Source organism: Polypterus senegalus, chromosome 5 (assembly GCF_016835505.1).
Source record: "Polypterus senegalus isolate Bchr_013 chromosome 5, ASM1683550v1, whole genome shotgun sequence".
NCBI classification, from domain to species: Eukaryota; Metazoa; Chordata; class Cladistia; order Polypteriformes; family Polypteridae; genus Polypterus; species Polypterus senegalus.
This window is the reverse complement of record NC_053158.1, coordinates 73,661,687-73,670,487: the sequence shown is the minus strand read 5'-3', so window position 1 is coordinate 73,670,487 and position 8,801 is coordinate 73,661,687. Positions and strand designations below refer to the sequence as shown.

General features: G+C 40.8%; 1 pseudogene; it reads left to right on the top strand.

Moving 5' to 3' along the window:
• Positions 1-4,695: 4,695 nt before the first annotated feature.
• On the top strand, positions 4,696-8,588 carry LOC120529876 (annotated as a pseudogene).
• Positions 8,589-8,801: the final 213 nt, after the last annotated feature.

Here is an 8,801-nt window from a genome sequence, read left to right as displayed (position 1 = left end):
GTAATGGCACACTTTTTGTAACCAAAATCACCCCTAGGCACACCACTATTCAACTAGCCACAAACACACTATATCTCATCTATTATTCTGGACAGGATGTGTCGATATTTGGTCACCTCTTTTTTGTACCTTCTAATGCCAATCCTGTAGCCTTCATCTAGCTGTTCAGCCATACTAAGCCTGCCCAAAAAAATATTGTCTTAGATGACTGAAGCTACTTTCAAGCCACTTGCATTCTTCAGAAAGATGTTTTAGATCTCGTACCCCCGTCATCGTCCACAATGATTCGGTACCAACACTTTGAAACAGCAAATAGGGAAAGGAAAAGAAGGCATTACTTACACTACAGTACATCCAGTTAGCCAACTCCATTTGTCATAACAAGAGCTGGAAAAAATCTGAGTGTAGGCTCATCCTCAAATTCTTAAGTCAGGTCTGTCCAGTCCAAGCTCCTTTATCTTCTTTTTACTTTCTCGTATACAAAGTATAGGGAAAGTATTGTACTCGTACAAAAATTTGATGTCGAGATTCTGATGAGTCTCTGTTTTTTAGACCTCTCCAAGTCTGAAAATACCATTTTTGGAATTGTGTATGTGTATAAACATACCATACCATACCATACCATATTTATTTGTTGAGCGCTTAAAAACACAGCATTACAACTGACCAAAGCGCTGTACAGTTACAACAAGCAGGACTAAAAGCAAAATATTAAAAACAAACATTAAGAGAGAATTAAAACAGAGATACTAAAAACAGGTCAAAGGACCAAATAAAATAGAGAAAATAGCAAAAGGCAAGTGGAAAATGAAACAGGTTAAGAATTAAAAGCCAATGTGAAGAAGTGCGTTTTAGGAGATTTGAATGTGGCGACTGAGGCGGCTTGCCTAACCACTAAGGGCAGGGAGTTCCAGAGCCTGGGTGCACAGACGGAGAAAGCCCTTTCACCACGAGCTTTAAAACGTGCCTTGGGAACGGTTAGGAGCAGCTGATCTGCGGATCTAAGAACACGAGGGGGATTGTGACAATGGAGCAAGACACTCAAATAGTCGGGTACTAGACCGTTTAATGCCTTATAGGTTAGGAGGAGAATCTTAAAATCGATTCTGAATCTAACCGGCAGCCAGTGTAGGGTTTTCAAAATCGGTGAAATGTGTTGGATTCTGCTACTTCCAGTTAGAAGCCTTGCAGCCGCATTTTGAGCCAGTTGGAGTCTAGAAAGAGTGGCTTTACTGATACCAAAAAGGCAGGAATTAGAGTAGTCAAGCCGGGACGTAATGAATGCATGGATTACTGATTCCAGGAGGTGGTTAGACAGAATAGGCTTGAGTTTGGCGATTCGCCTTAGATGGAAAAAGCAGCATTTTACTGTGCTGTTGACTTGAGCATCCATTTTCAGGAACGTATCCATTTTGATTCCAAGATTGGAGACAGACGAAGTTACTGGAATGGGAAGAGAAACGAGGCCAAGGGGTGGAGCCTGTTTGCAGTCGGGACTAAAAACAATGACCTCGGTTTTTGAATCGTTCAGGTGAAGGAAGTTTACAGCCAGCCAGTCCTTAATGTCAGATAGGCAGTCGAGGAGAGGTTTGGTGGAGTCAGTTGGCTTGAGGGAGAAATAAATTTGGCAGTCGTCAGCATATAGGTGATATGAAATTGCATGATAACTTGAGTACGCTTTCACTTAGTCCAAACAAATTTTGCATGCAAGTATTAGGTACAAAATCTAGATTTCTATCAACCTTTGAGCTATTTCCGTTAACTGGAAGTGGTATTTTACCTTTTATTCATGCAGCTGCAGAGTCGGTTTTATTCAGCTTTACTTTTATAATAATTTTTCAATATTTTATTAATTTGATTTGATGTTGATGGTTCTTTAATGTACATAATATAATCATTGACTTGCGGTTTACTCCTCAAAAATCCATCCCCATATCTGAGTGTACGAGAAAGTCTAGGGAGACCACTCCCGATTTCTCCGTCAAGTGAATGATTCATGAAGGGGTGTTTCGTTAAAAAAATAAACAAATTTTCTTTAATTTCTGAAATTCTGCTTGAAGTTCCCCATCAATGTCACGCTCACTCATCTGTAGTTACGTAATGTTAAGGGAAGGTTTGAACTGTGAACCATTGACATCAACATGACATAGCTTGCTGACGATTGTCCAATCACATCAGATTAAAACAAAAAAAACGAATTTGCTGCCAATAAATGTGCGAGTGTGCGGGGGGTGCAGAGAGCTGCATCCCCGGAAAAATTTGAAGGCAACCAATTAAAGGGAAAGCCTCAGGTCACCTGCCTGCCAAAAGATCAAAGTCTTGCAGACTCTCATTTGACCAGCATCCTTAATTCCGGAAGTATAGGTACTCAGATTTTTTTTTTTCAATTCACACTGAGATTAAACAAATACAAGTCGGAGCCAATTTTTAATGGATGTTGACATTCGCCGACACTAGGCACGTTGTGCAAATACATTTATTTCTTGATTATTTCACCTTACCTAATTAATTTGAGTAGAGTTTTTAAAATATTTGGGGGACATTACACACCGCCGCTGCCACAATCTAAGACCAACGCTGGGCTATTGCATAATTTAAGCCCCCCTTATAGTTTTCAGCGCCATGATCGAGGGCTGGAGGCCGACAGAGTAAAATGGTTAACCAAGGCATTGAGCTCTGCATTTTCCTTGGGCTTCACCAAACTTTCTTTTTTCAATTTCACAATGTGATAACATCTCTTTTTTCCTGTCCCAGGCACCGGCCTGTCTCCAGTTGTCTGTCCGCCCTAAGCCTAACCCCTATTGGTTAGTGCTGTTTTTTGCATGACTGGTCATGCATTGCTTGCATAAAACTCTGTCAGAGCAGTGCATGTACAGTACATTAGCATAATATTAATAAATACTGATAAATAAAAAAATAATCAACAAATAACAAAAACTTGTTTGGCTAATATTCCATTTTCTATAATGTCACCAAACTTTAATCAAATCTGTAAAAGAGTTTTTGAGATCTTGGGTATTTAGTTTTTCTGTTGTGGGGTTTACTTTTAAATATTGTTATATCAAAAAGTCTTTTCTTGGAAGATGCATAGTGCAATAGATTTAGCATTCTTCCAAATTTCAGGTTTTTAACTAAACAGGAAATAGTGTATTTGTCAATGAGTGAGTTAAGAAGTGAATGAATAAGTGAAGTTTGCATATATACTGTATAAAGGAGCTAAAACTGTCTTACTTTACTGAGCTACCCCCTGGCTGGACTGCTTTGTCCATCTATGAGCCACCACCAGCGAAGTCACCATTGATAACCAGCCTAATGCAACTCAGGGCATTACTGGGCACAAGAAGCACACCCTTGATGGAGTGCCAGTCCATACTGGGTCAGTACAGAGTTGTCAAATCATCTAACACACCTACAAATGTTGGTTTGTAGGAGGAAAGTGGATCTACTCACACATACACCAGAAGAACCTGGCCAGTGTGCCACAGGGAACACTTGCAAATACACCACAACCAACTTTAACAAGGCATACATATGCCAACATACAAACCACACACAAGGATAGATTTGGAAAAGAAGGACCCTGGATCAGCACTAACTACACCACTGCAACTGAATTGTTGGGCTCTTGAGAGTTCAAATGTAATGTTGCTTGTTGATTGAGTAGAGTTGATTTTTGGAAAAGAAAATGTAAAGCATATTGGTTACAGATATGGCTTTGGAAAATCCACTAAGTACATTGCCAAACAGGAGAACTAGGAGTCAAGTAAACTGTTAAAAGACTGACGGGCTTGTAGAGAGAGTGATGTTGGGAGCTTGCTGCACCCACCACATGCTGATATGTAGCCTCCTTAAATGTTCACTAATGATAGAATTTACTGATTCAACTAGCCTGTACTCTTTCCAGAATGCTGGCAGTATTAGAAGTCATTGTGTGGTGAAGATAAGCCCTAGAGAGAGGGAAGCATCCACAAAATGGAGTTCTCTTCTATTAGATGTATGCTGTACTTTGCCAGTTCTTAAATTCTGCCTTGACTGCCATATTACAAACTGGCCAACAGGACGTTTTGCTCACTGGGACACTTCTTCTCAGATACTGTATATGTCTTAGCTGATTGTCCAGTGCAAACTGACTATCACACCAGGCAACAAGGCCTACATTCAAGCTCATTTGAACTCAGAATGGGCCTGCTGTTAATCCTGGTTTTTCACAGCTGCAGGATTTCCAGAATGTGTAGCAGTGCTGATAGCCATATATCCAATGTCAAAAAATTAAATTGTAAGATAAAATCTATCAATAGGATAGTAATTTTGTTCAAAACACTCTGCATACATAGAGGAGCATCTGTTTCATCAAGACAGTAAGTCGAGAGGCCAAGGCTCACTTTCTTCTTCACAAAAAGCATTTAGGCTGCTCAGCATGTGCAGTATGGGTACAGAATGCTGAAAACCAGATGTCCTCCGCCGAGTGATATTAGGTCACTCAATAGGCCTGCTCACCAATGGAGTGGGTTTAGAATAAGCTCCACAGATTATGTCTAGCATATTTATTTTAGCACACTGAGACTATAAGAGATAACAGCTCTAAACATTTCTGTCAATTCTCTGTGTTATTCTACCACCCCAAATCCTTAATGCAATCTATGTATCAACACAGCTTACAATCATATTTAATATAATACCCTGCTGTTACTGGCAATGGCTGCACCCAGCTTTAAGTTTCATGTACGCCTGTAACAAATCCTGAGGATTTCAAGATAATCAGATTCTTGATAGTATTACACCAACAGTTTCTGAAACAGAGTTAATTTAAAAAGGCAACAGACCTGCTCAAATCTTAATTTATAGTGCTTAAGAATGTCACATTACATCATAATTGGGGATTTTTGCGATCAGTAATGGTATGAATCTTAATCTTAAAAAGAGAGGCTTACCAGGCATTGAATTATTGAGAAATTATAATAAAGAAAAATGTAGTTTTTGACGTTGGCATAATACACTTCTAGTCACTGGCATTTTTGTCTGGTGGGACCCGAGTAAGTGGCAGTCTTGGGAAGGATCCTGGCTTGGAAATGTAAAGGAGTTAGGGAAAGTGAGTACGTTTGGTATTACCTTGGACCACAAATGGGCAGTGTGAGGTGGAATGTGCAGGGAAGGGACATAGCAGAGACAAGGTCATTAGAGCTGTATGGAAGTCCTGCAGCTATGGTAGATCAGAGTAGCAACAAGCTGTGTGGTATGGCAGCAGGAAGAGGAGACAGCTTTCAGTAAACCTTGTGTGAGGGAGCAAGGGAGGGAACCTGCATACAAGATCACAATGTTCTAGGCTACCTGTACTGGTAATAATACAATGTCAGCTGAATGATGCCATAAAAAATAAATAAATGAATAAATAATTCACCACTAAATGAAGACCTATCAACATACAGTACAACCACCAAAAGATAGGATTAAAAAATATCTCAACATCAACATTCATAACTTTGAATTTTTGTTCAGTGGAAAAAGTGTTAAAGCATTCTACACATAACATATGTGCCTCTAGCCTTCAAAGCCCAAGGTGGAACTGAAATGTTCATGCTGAACAAACTCATACCTGAGTAAAGCTATGCCTGGAACACCACAATGGAGAGGGTCTGTCCCAAGCAACCTGGAAACAGCTTAGCAGTACCAGGCATAAAGAAAAAAAGGTATTTATTTTTGGAGTATGAGAAGTTTTCGAAAGAAGTTACATAGAAAATATCATGAAAAATTGAAAAAAAAAAACAATTATGAAGACTAAATTATTTGCTCAACTAACACTTTGTTACATTACGGATGCCATGTTTACAGCTTACTTAATTATTGCACAACAGCTTCACCTGCTGAGAGATGGAGGGAAGCGCCTCACTTGCCCTAAAACTGAGACACCACTAGTCCTGGTGAATATTTGGCTCAGTAAACTGTTTTTCATTAAAGGTTCAGGTTTGTCAGCCCACTCATTCTTATTAGATCTCCTTTATTTCACATACATGTTCACAGGGGTTTTCTTCCAGTCTACAAAGATGTGTGCTTAATACAATTCAGGTTTTTGCAAGTGCCAGAAACTGTCATGGCAGCACCAGATGGAAGGCAGAAACCAACCCTGGACAGCTGTGCTAGTCCATCACTGGAAACACTTGCACATACTCTGTACCTGTAATATCATATACATTCTATATGTTTATTTCTATGTTTTTTTCAACACTAGGGGGCTTCGCCACCTGCTCGCTTCGCTCATTGTGAAGAGGGTGAGTGAACGCACCCCAAGGAGATGCGCCCGTTCCTCTGAAACCCCTCTTAAATGGTGATACAATGGAACACAAATTCCTTTTGTTTTTACCTCCTCTTTGCTCAACCAGCTGCTGCCGTGCCGCGTGATCTGCATTTCATCTCTCTTCTCCCCCAGACATCCTCAAACACTGTTCTATTTCTTTTCGCTGTTCCATTATTTCATCAAGTAATATTTTCTGTTTTTTTTGCGCTAATGCGATCTTTACTCTCCTTTTTTTGAGGCTTTCGAATTTTCCTATTTCCGTTATCTCTAACCTGCTCTGCATGTGTTTCATGGGAGTTGATTCCAAAGGTTATAAGTATGACGTGACCTGACTGTCTCGCAGGATGTGAAAGTGTCTCTGTCTCTCTTCAGAAGGTAATGTCTCGTCACACATTTTTTTTTATAATAGAGAGATATGCAGTATAATCATATTTTGACATTTGTTTACATTCTGAATTGAATTTAAAAAGTTATATCTTATTACTGTCTTGATTTTCACTCTTTACTCGACACTCCCAGCAGTGATCACTTGACTGCGCTGTTGCATTTGTGACATCACATAAATACAGTGAAATTCATATTTTCACATTTTTCCTAAGGGGATATGAGACCCTCATTCTCTTTACTGCTAGTTAGTTTTACTTTCAAGTAGAATCATGAGTTATGTTTTGCTATTCTTGTTCTGACCTCTTTTCAGCACATTTTGAGCTTGTCTTCATTTAGCCCTTTTATGACTCTGTTGTGTTTTGACTTCTTGGTATTTTCACCTTTGTTAGCCTTTTGACCAAGATTTTTTACATTCTAATTATCTCCTGTTCTCTTCTCTCTCACAATAACCATCCCAAGATACACAATGAAGGAGCCCCCCTCAGACCCATTGTCAGCAGCATTAACTCTGTCACTTACAACATTGCCAAATACCTAGCCACAATCCTAGCACCTTTAGTTGGACACATGGATCACCACATCCACAATTCAGAGGAGTTTGCTTCCAAGGTCAGGGAGCTGAAACTGGATACAGATGAAACCATGGTATCCTTTGACATCACAGCTCTCTTCACCAGCATCCCCACCACTGCTACATTAACAGCTGTAAGGATGAGACTGGAAGAAGACGGCACCCTCACCACTAGGAGCAACCTTAACCCAGATCAAATCTGCTTGGATCTGTGTTTGAATACCACTTACTTCTCGTAAAGATGTGACTTTTACAGACAGAGACATGGCTGTGCCATGGGTTCCCCAGTGTCACCCATTGTAGCCAACCTGTACATGGAAGAAATGGAGGAGAAAGCACTCAACTCTTTCCCAGGGACGACACCAACCCACTGGTTCAGATATGTTGATGACATCTAGGTAAAGATCAAGATCTGGGAGGTACAGGCCTTTAGAGACCACAATAACTCAGTGGACACCAACATACAATTCACCAGGGAAGACTCCAAAGATAACCAGCTGGCTTTCCTGGATTGTGCAGTCATCATTGGCACAGAGGAAAAGCTAGAAATAGAAATCTACAGAAAACCCACCCACACTGACCAGTATCTTTTGTTTGACTCACATCACCAACTACAACACAAACTAGGAGTTATCAGGACTCTACACCACAGAGCAGAGAACATTCCCACTTCCACAGAAGCTAAGAAGAAGGAAAACAGGCATCTGAAGACAGCCCTTAAGACCTGTGGATATTCCAAGTGGGCCTTTAACAAGGCAGGATCTTGTTCTAGAAAAAGGACAACAGAACAGTCAGAGTCCCAGGACCAATGGAAGAACCTGGTTATTCCATACATGGCTGGTGTTCAAAAAGTAAAAAAGGATTTTTGGAAAACACCACATACCTGTCCACTTCAAACCCACTAACACAATGAAACAGAGACTCATCCACCCCAAAGACCGGATACCGAAACAGAAGAAGAGCAATGTAATACATGCCATTCAATGCAGCGAAGAGTGTCCTGAACTGTCCATTGGAGAGACCAAACAGCCGCTACAAAGGAGGATGGCCCAGCACAGAAGGAGTAACACCTCAGGGCCGGAAACAGCTGTGTACTTCCATTTGAAGGACAAAGGACACTCATTTGAGGACATTAACATTCAGATATTGGACAAAGAAGACAAGTGGTTTGAGAGAGGGGTGAGGGAAGCTTTGCATGTGCAAATCAACTACCCCTCACTCAACAGAGGTGGAGGACTTAGGCATAACCCGTCTTCAATTTACCATCCCCAGGAAAATCAGGCCCAATTCACACCTCCACGAGGTGGACCACTCTTATGGCGCTTTTCCACTGCATAGTACGGCACAGCACGGTTCAGTACAGCTCACCTTACTTCTGCTCAGTTCGGCTCGGTTTGCGTTTCGACTGCAGTTTAGTACCGCTTTAGAGTGGGCGGGATTATTCACGTGTCGTTATAGTTGCGCCGCCTCTACTGCCGTGACATCATCGTAAACATCATCTTAGCGACCTCCTGAAAAACTTTTTCATTCCGCGTTGCCCCACCGCTGGAT